The sequence below is a fragment of the Pristiophorus japonicus genome, chromosome 4, assembly GCF_044704955.1.
Source record: "Pristiophorus japonicus isolate sPriJap1 chromosome 4, sPriJap1.hap1, whole genome shotgun sequence".
Classification (NCBI taxonomy): domain Eukaryota; kingdom Metazoa; phylum Chordata; class Chondrichthyes; family Pristiophoridae; genus Pristiophorus; species Pristiophorus japonicus.
Genome location: NC_091980.1, coordinates 105237502 through 105246331, shown reverse-complemented (window position 1 = coordinate 105246331; position 8830 = coordinate 105237502).

Below are 8830 nucleotides of genomic sequence, written 5' to 3'. Positions count from 1 at the left end.
TCGTGTGCTCGATGCTGCACAACCTGGCTATCAGGAGGGGCCAAGAATTGCCAGAAGGCACTGATGCTCCACCTCAGGAGAGAGAGGAAGAGGATGACGAGGGTCTGGACGCTGATCTAGGACCAGTCAATCAGGTTATCTATGCAACCATGCCCACGACCCCCTCTAGAGCGCAGGAAAGGGCCCGTGGTGGCTACATAGCTGAAAACTCTTACGTGAGGAGCTGATAGCTGAACGATTTGCCTGAAAGAGCATTGATGTGAGTGACAACCTGCTGTGTATGTGCAGCTCAGATATCAATGGTGTCCATCACCTTGGTGCCAGTTAAACTTTACTTTGATTGAAGTTAAGTTGTATAACAGTCCAGCTTTCTGAGACAATGCACAACAAAGTTATGTTCAATAAAATAAATTTTATGCAGAATATTGTTCTGAAATCATAAGTATCACAGGCAATAACCTCCAACCCCCGCCCACACCCCACCTTTTCCGCCATTGACATCAATCAAATGTTCAACATGTCCAGCAACACAGAATACAAAGGCAAAGCAGGAGGGTGGTCCCCAGCCCCCATACAGTACAACAAATTGCATATGGAGCTATAACACAGCCATCACCTGCGGACATGCAACTCACTTTCCGTCCCCCCTCCCCTTCTTCTTCCCACCTCTAACCCTTCCTCTCCTCACTCCATGGTGCCTGGCTGAGGAACTCCTCAGGTGGTGCCTCACTGGGAGGTATTAAGGCAGATGCGGTGGTTGCACGGGTACGGGAGCGGGGCTGCCGAGGGGGCAACATTCTCTGATGTAGAAGCAGGATCTTGTTTCTTTCTCTCATCTGTCGTTCGCAGTGGTGGTGCGGAACTTAGGGGTGGAGTGCCGCGCTTGGGGACCACTGGGAGGCCTGTTCCAGCAGTGTTCCGGGCTATCACATCCAGGGCCTCTGCCATCCGCGGAATGTACTCGGTCATGGTGGCCAGCAGTCGGGATAAGCCCCCCAATGCTTTGATGAGCTGGTCACCAATGTCTTCAGTCCTACTGGACAACTGTACCATCTCTCTGCTCTTACTACCGCGTCTACGAGACCTCCGCGGGGTCGGCGCCGTCCTGGGGACAAACGGAGTGCCCTGTGGCAAGGTGCTTGGGGCCGATACCTCCAGAGTGGAGGTGGGAATGACCGGAGGATCACTAGATGGCCTTGGGGTGGAATGGCTTCTGGAGCGTGGCGATGCAGGTTCCTCGAAGTACGCGCTCTCATCCGTGGAGAACAGACCCAGCGGATTGACGAGCGAGAATCGGAGCTCCTCAGCAACAAATGTAGGATCGTCCAGAGAGTCAGGCCCCATGCCCCCATCTTCTGGCCTCTGTGGTCTTGCCTTGGGACATGCTGCTAGCTGAGCTGCAAATCACAAGTGAGGTTATTAGTGGAGAAGGGGGTGCGAGGCTCACAAGGTGAGTCCAGCGCTACACACAGCATATGCACAACAAAAGCACCATTGCTATTAAAATCATCACAGACAGCACATTTCATGACCATCAACATATTTGCATTGCAATGATTTTCATTAGGCCAGCATTATTTCTATGACAATTTTAGAAATCTATCATATATGATTGTTCGGATATGAGTGGGTGTGGCATCTATTGATTTTACATCACGCAATGGTATAAGCTTTACTCACGTGGCATCACTTCAGAGTCTGCAGATGCGTCTGTGGCTGTCGAGGTGTGCTTCCCCACAGGTGCGAGCACCTGCTCCTCCATCTCAGTGATGTCGCTGGGGACTGGTGGCCCCCCCCCACCTGTTCACCTCTGCACGGACCTCATCATCGATAGCTTCTTCTGTAAAAGGTGACAGGACAATATGGCGTGAGATCATTGCGTGATATCATTGCTAGGTACTGACACAGAGACTGATACAACACATAACCGACAGATGTCATCATGATTATTATGAAAATTATCATTCTTGACCTAAAGACGTACACCGTGACCGCAGGCTTTGAGTAAAACATTCCCGGTAAAAGTGAAAGACCTCACGTCTGCTGATAGTCACTCATGAGTGCTGATAGTCACTCAAATTATATAAATATATAAGTATATGTAAATCAATGTAATACTTACCCTTGCGGATCCCACAAGGTCGTTCCATCGTTTGCGGCATTGGTTGCCTTCACGAACCTCGTTGGTCGCCGACGAGACCACCTCTGCTATCTCGGTCCATATCCTCTGGTAGGCCTTTGGGGTGGGCTTCCCATGCCTACCCTGTGTCAAATCACCCCAGCATAACTCGACCTCCTGCAGGAGGGAGGCATTTGCCTTGTCCGAGAACCTCCTGACTCTTTTGTTCCCTCCAATATGCTCCTCTCCCACCTCACTGCTCTCTCCAGTGTCAGTCTCCACAGCGTGCTGTGATGCCTCCTCCTCTCTCTCCATTATAGGGCAAATTTGGGCAAATATGCGGCTGGTAACAGCTAATTTTTGTTTCCCTACTTGCTGTGAAGCTCTAAAGTCTACCTCCTTCCTCCTCCCAAAGCAGCCACACCACACCCAGACACGCCTTCAGTCCCTCTGAGCTCCCTCTCTCTGTCTCCCCTTCTGCGCTTGTCATGATGACCCTTGACCTCCTGAATCGCGGGAATCGAGCGTTGCCATGCCGTTGCTAAGGATGGCACTTTACGGCAGAAGGTCAAAAAAATTTAACGCTACCGCCCATTTTATATCGCTCGCGGTAACGTCCATTTTTAAAAATGGAGACTAGGTGCTTTGAGAATGGACGAGAAGCCGGCGACCTGAAAACCCTTTTTTACTGCCCATGCTGGAAATAACACCTAATTTTGGGCGATAAGCACAAAAGTGTAAAATCTAGCCCATGGAGTTGATTTGGACTGCCAAATCCTGGTAACTTTTTGGACTGAGTAACAACTTTTTATTGAGAAAGCATTACAGTTAAGTCTGTAACCAAGCCATACAGAATGGTTTTGCAAAGCTCCCAATTTACAACTGCAAGAAAATGAATGCGGCTTTTGTGAAAGCAGTACAACATGAAAATAATGCATAATTCACTGCAACAATGGCAACTCAGAAATGTAAACAGATTTTAAAGTGTTGGAAAGTAACCAAAGCATTTGTCAATGAGGAATATTTATCAAGAGTTGTCAAATGCTCTACAATGCATCAATTGGAGTGGTTGTGAATTAGATGAGTCTGGTGGGGTAAATGATTCATTTCCCTCAGGTTATATCGGCAGTGTAAGAAAAGGCCTCTGGTATATTTGCTGCAGCTCAGCGTACTGATATTAAATGACTACAGTTTTCAGGAGTGCCTGCTTAAGCCAGGTTCTGTGGGGGAGAAAGCGCCCCATTTGAGACGCTAACTTTTTAAATTTTGACAATTTAGCGCCAGACGCTAAGGATTCTGAACTTCTTCCAAATTGGGCTTTAGCGCCCCAGAAAGAAGAGGGGCTGTAAATCAAGTGCTAATGACATCAGTGGGGCGCTTCAGGGGCGCTACCACCAGAGAACTACCGAATTTCAGGTGACTTGCATTCAGCAATCATCCTTCAATCCATTACACGGACTCATTCCAGCTCTTAAAGGGAAGGTTGTATCAATATGAAGCTGCTCATTTTCAGCATTCCTGGGACTGAAGACGACCTGAGGGCAAGTGAAACACCTCATGGCTATGGCTGCTCCCAATCCAAATCCAAGGGAGAGAGCTCATTGATTCACTGACGTGGCAATGGAGACATTGGTGGAGACACTGGAGTAAAGGAGGGAAGCGCTGTTCACGGCAGGTGGAAGGAGGCCATTGCCCCAGGTCTTCAGGGCAATGTGGAGGGAAGTGGTCCAGGTGTTCTTGGCCAGTCGTGTCATGGAACAAAACCTGACACAGTGTTGTAAAACATTCAACGACCTCAGTCAAGGTGAGTACATGCCTCAACAAATTATACATACCAGCATCTGAACAGCTGTCTGCGCAAAACACCACTCCCCCAACAATCATCCACCTAACATCTGCACCTACTCAAACTGACATCCTCATCTCACGTCTTGCCTACATTCACAGCTATTCAACAAGAGCAGGCATATCTCCCAGACACATGGCTGGACTCTGACTCACAAACATTCCTTTCTTTTGCAGGCGAAAATGGCACATGATACGAGGCAGCAGCAGAGAACAGGCGGGGGTGAACCGCAGCTGCAGCAACTCTCTGACCTGGAGGAGCAAGTGCTGTGACTCATTGGGCAACAGGTGGTGGACGCCATGGCCGTCGGTGACATCGACCCTGCTGGGGCCAACAGTGGTATCTTCATCCCCTCTCCTTTTCCCATACTACTTCCCCCTCACTTTACTCCTTTATCACTTTTCAGATCCTGATACTGCCTCCTGGCCTTACCTTAACGAGACTATTATGCCTTTATGCTTTCAGATAATCAGCCAGTAGATAACAAAAAAAGAACATAAGAAATAGGAGCAGGAGTAGGCCATTTGGCCCCTCGAGCCTGCTCCACCATGTAATAAGATCGTGGCTGATCTGATCATGGACTCAGCTCCACTTCCCTGCCCACTCCCCATAACCGTTTATTCCCTTATCGCTTAAAAATATGTCTATCTCCGCCTTAAATATATTCAATGACCCAGCCTCCACAGTGCTCTGAGGCAGAGAATTCCATAGATTTACCACCCTCTGAGAGAAGAAATTCCTCCTCAACTAAGTTTTAAATGGGTGGCCCCTTATTCTGAGACTAGGCTCCCCAGCTCTAGTTTCCCCTGAGTGGAAACATCTTCACTGTATCCACCTTGTCAAGTCCCCTCAATATCTTACTTGCATCAATAGGATCACCTCTCATTCTTCTGAACTCCAATGAGTATAAGCCCAACCTACTCAGCGTTTCTTCATAACTCAACCCCCTCATCTCCATAATCAACCTAGTGAACCTTCTCTGAACTATCTCCAATGCAAGTATATCCTTTCTTAAGTACGGAGAACAAAACTGTATGCAGTACTCTAGGTGTGGCCTCACCAATACCCTGTACAATTGTAGCAGGACTTTTCTGCTTTTATACTCTATCCCCTTGCAATAAATGCCAAAATTCCATTTGCCTTCCTGATGAATTGCTGTACCTGCATACTAACTTTTTGTGTTTCATGCACAAGGACACCCAGTTCCCTCTGTACTGCAGCACTTAGCAATTTTTCTCCATTTAAAATATAATTTGTTTTTCTATTTTTTCTGCCAAAGTGGATAACCTCTGTAATAACTCGATAGACTGAATACTGTAAACTAACACAGGTACAAACCTGACTTTGCTTTATTAGGGCCCAAAGTGATTACATTACATGATGGCTTGCCTTTTATACCTGGGCTGCACGCAGACCTCCGACAGTGGCGCCACCTGATGGCTAGTAACTCCAAGCATGCATACATGACAATATCCCCCTTTAAGATATTAGTAGCAGTCTTTTTACAAATTGAGGCGGTCGTGGCTTTCCACTCCTGTGTTGATCGTCTCAGTTCAACTCCAGCCTTGGGCGAGCGTTCTGAGTCTGTTATGACTGGGGGCTGGGTAGCCGATCTGATGGGAGTGGCAATGACCATGTCAAGGATTGAAAGTCCAGATTCATTGATGACAGCGGAGTCCTCTGATGACTGAGGGTAGGTTGGCTGGTCACTGATTGTGTCTTCCTCAAACTGTTCCGGTTGATCCTTGTGCCGCAGCTTTATCTGATCAACATGTTTCCTACATGTTTGCCCATTCTTGAGCTTGACGATAAACACTCTGTTAGCCTCCTTGGCCGTAACAGTACCAGCGATCCACTTGGGACCTCAACCATAATTTAGTACATACACAGGATCGCTAACAGAAATGTCGTGTGACACAGCAGCGCGATCATGATACCACTGTTGACTTTGACGTCTGTATTCAACATGATCGTTCAAGTCAGGGTGGACAAGAAAGAGCTTGGTCTTGAGACCTCTCTTCATCAATAGTTCAGCAGGGAGGACCCTGGTAAGCGTGTGGGGTCTTGTCCAGTAACTAAGCAATATGCATGACAAGCGAGCCTGCAGTGAACCTTGAGTTACACGTTTCATACTCTGCTTGATGGTTTGGACAGCACGCTCTGTTTGACCATTAGATGCGGGTTTGCATGGTGCTGACCTCACATGTTTGATACCATTGAGTTTCATGAACTCTTGAAATTCCAGACTAGTGAAACAAGGTCCGTTGTCGCTTACAACGATGTCGGGCAGACCATGAGTGGCAAACATGACATGAAGGCTCTCAATGGTAGCTGTGGATGCACTGGATGACATGATTATACACTCTATCCACTTGGAATATGCATCCACCACAACTAAAAATATCTTTCCCAGGAAGGGACCTGCAAAGTCGATGTGGATCCTGGACCATGGTTTAGATAGCCACGACCACAGATTCAGCGGCGATTCCGCTGGTGCTTTACTAAGCTGCATGTAAGTGTTGCACTGATGCCCACATGATTCCAGACCAGAGTCAATTCCAGGCCACCATACATGAGACCTGGCAAGGCTTTCATCATGACAATACCGGGATGAGTGCTATGTAGATCATGTACAAATTTCTCTCTGCCTTTCTTAGGCATAACAACACGATTATCCCACAGTAAACAATCTGACTGAATGGATAATTCATCTTTGCGACAGTTGTAAGGTTTGGTCTCATCACCCATTTGCTTGGTTATGACGGACCAATCACCACTAAGGACACAACATTTCACAACCGATAATATCGGGTCCTGGCTGGTCCAGGTCATAACTTGTTGAGCCATGACAGGGGTTCCTTCACTTTCAAAAGCATCTGCAGGTTGTGGCGTCTCCACCTCCGGTGTGGGCAATGGCAGATAGCTCAGTGCATCGGCACAATTCTCGGTGCCAGGTCGCTGGTGAATGACATAATCCTAGGCACATAATGTCAGCACCCACCGGATGCAGGATGATGCATTAGTGTTGATACCTTTGTTTTCCGAAAACAATGAAATGAGTGGCTTGTGATCTGTTTCCAGTTCAAACTGAAGACCAAACAGGTACTGATGCATCTTTTTAATCCCATACACACAGGCTAATGCTTCTTTTTCTACTCTTCTGCCTTTGATGAACTTTTAGAAGCATATGTAACAGATTGTAGTTTACCCGACTCATTAGCTTGTTGGAGCATGCAATTAACTCCATATGACAAAGCATCACAGGCCAATACCAGACGCTTACACGGATCATAATGTACCAGTAGCTTGTGATAGCAAAACAGATTAGTAACTTTCTCAAAAGCTCTATCTTGAGACGCATTACAAACCCAGTTGTTGCCTTTTCTTAGCAGCATGTGCAGTGGCTCTAATGAAGTGCTCAATCTAGGTAGGAAATTACTGAAGGAGTTGAGTAGACCAAGGAACGAATGCAGCTCCATCACATTCTGAGGCTTGGGTGCATTTTTGATGGCCTTGGTTTTTGATTCCATAGGCCTGATGCCATCAGCAGCAATTTTCCTCCCCAGGAATTCGACTTCCGGTGGCATGAAGACGCACTTCGAACGTTTCAGTCTGAATCCCACTTTGTCCAGACGCTGTAGAACCTCTTCCAGGTTGTTCAGATGTTCGGCAGTGTCACAACCTGTGACCAGGATGTCATCTTGGAATATGATGGTTCTAGGGATGGACTTCAGTAGACTCTCCATGTTCCTCTGAAATATGGCTGCAGCTGAGCGAATTCCGAAAGGACACCTGTTGTAGATAAACAGTCCTTTATGAGTGTTGATGCACGTAAGTTTCTTCGACATCTCGACCAGCTCCTGTGTCATGTAGGTCGACGTCAGATCCAGTTTTGTGAACAAATGCCCCCTGGCTAGCGTTGCAAACAGGTCATCAGCATTCAGTAACGGGTATTGATCCTGTTTCGAAACTCGGTTGATCGTAACCTTGTAGTCTCCACAAATCCTGACAGTACCATCATTCTTCAACATAGGAACAATGGGGCTGGCCCATTCGTTAAATTTGATTGGTGATATGACCCCTTCATGCGGGAGTCTGTCCAGTTCAATTTCGACCTTCTCCCTCATCATGTATGGAACTGCCCGAGCTTTATGATGGACGGGGCTTGCATCCAAGTCCACGTGAATCTGCACCTTGGCTCCCGTGAAATTGCCGATGCCTGGTTCAAACAGCGAGGGGAACTTGCTCAGCACTTGAGCACATGGAGTATAATCCTCCGACAACAAGGCTTTGATATTGTTCCAATTCCATTTGATTCTAGCCAATTCCTGCCGAACAGCATTGGACCATTGCCTGGAACAATCCATAATGGTAAATCATGAATCGCACCAACATACGACACCTTGATTACTGCACTGCCAATCACCGTTATGAGTTCTTTAGTGTACGTAAGCAACTTGGCATTGACTGGACTCAGCTCAGGCCTCACAGCCTTAGTATCCCACAGTCTGTCGAATGTCCTCTGGCTCATTATTGATTGCCTCGCAACTGTGTCCAATTCCATCAGTACCGGCACACCGTTAAGTTTCACATTCATCATTATCGGTTGGCTCTTTGTTAGCAACAAATATAGTCCATACACTTCCTCCTTTGGTATCTCGGATTGCATATCCGGATCCGTGCTATACTGGTCATCATCCTCTATGTGGTGTGTCACAGCATGCTTGCTCAGTTGCGGACATATGCACTGGAGATGTCCCAGTCTTGAACAGCCTTTACAAATGTACTGTTTAAACCGACACTGATGAGGCCGATGATTGCCCCCACAATGCTAACACGGTGAAATCGGATTCATTCCCATTGGC